The 1,140-nt window shown below is 55.1% G+C and overlaps 1 non-coding gene across 1 annotated transcript; it reads right to left on the bottom strand.

Annotated features, from left to right (window-relative positions):
- Positions 1 to 692: 692 nt before the first annotated feature.
- On the bottom strand, positions 693 to 854 carry LOC111752901 (U1 spliceosomal RNA). Its single transcript, XR_002787796.2, has one exon. It is a non-coding gene; the product is annotated as a U1 spliceosomal RNA (small nuclear RNA).
- Between the last annotated feature and the right edge of the window lie 286 nt (positions 855 to 1,140).

Genomic DNA, 1,140 nt, shown 5'->3' with positions numbered 1-1,140 from the left:
TAATTGTTTGGGAGAATTCAATTTTCTAAATTAATATAAAAACCTGACACTGTATAGGACAGAGTACAACTGCCCCACAAGGTTCCCAAGGAGCGCCTGGTGGACTCAAACTGCCAACCTTTTGGTTAGCTGCCATAGCTCTCGACCACTATGCAACCAGGGTTTCCCCGAGCGAAACCTACGACTCACTTCCCTTGACGGTACTCGGCCCCACACGGCCACCCCGCGCCGCCCTTTCTGAAGCGCAGTGCGCATCCAACAGCCTCCTGTTCAGCGCAGGTGGGTGCAGACTGTGGCGAGGGAGCGGGAGGCAGGCGGGCGAAGCTGGGACTTCTCCGCCTGAGGGTCGGGCGTGGTTCAGGGCGGGAAAAGCTCCGGGCGTGAGAAGAGCAGGCAGGCGAGCACACCCATATGGCTACGTCAGAGTGTAGAAGTGACGGGTCCCCCAAGGCAGGAGTGGAAGGAGCTGCAACAAAGACCGGAAGGCGTATGGAAGGAGAAGAGAGAAGAGAGAGTGACAGACTGAAACACAATGTCGGTGGTTCCGGTCTGACGATGGCACAACTTTCTAAGTCATGCAGATACCCAGCAGGAAGATGGACGGGCTTAAAGAAAAACAGGTACAGAAGGAACTTAGAAAAGCCCTAGAAGAGTAGCAAGCGCAATATAGGTCTGTGGTGAAACGCAGAACGTCAGGGAAACCGCGAACGCAATACCCACTAACACAAATTATGCAGTCAAGTTTCCCACAAGTGGGGAAATCGCAAGGGTTGGCGTATCCGGCGTGCAATGGATGAGCACCGCCTGGGAAAACTTCCTTCGTGATCGTGGTATTTCCTCTGACAAGCAGGTATGGCCAGAGCTCCTGCCAGAACAATGCACGCTCCTCTCTCTTCACTGCACACTTCCGGTCTCCATCCTCCCCAATCCACCCGCAGCCACTTGTTGCAATCAGCTCCCAGAGAAATCATTCGAGCCACAGACCCCACCTGGAACCCACAGCATAGCCAACCACACGGCCGTGAAGAAGATCATGACCAGCCATCGCTTCGCCATCTCATCTCCATACTTCCCAGGCTGCCTCCGCGGGCTCAGGCCACTCCACCTCTCTGGCTGTCTCTCCTCGTGGGTTACAGTGGA

This window comes from Loxodonta africana, chromosome 3, assembly GCF_030014295.1.
Source record: "Loxodonta africana isolate mLoxAfr1 chromosome 3, mLoxAfr1.hap2, whole genome shotgun sequence".
In the NCBI taxonomy this organism is placed as follows: Eukaryota; Metazoa; Chordata; class Mammalia; order Proboscidea; family Elephantidae; genus Loxodonta; species Loxodonta africana.
The sequence above is the reverse complement of the archived record's forward strand: the minus strand, read 5'-3'. Positions and strand labels throughout refer to the sequence as shown.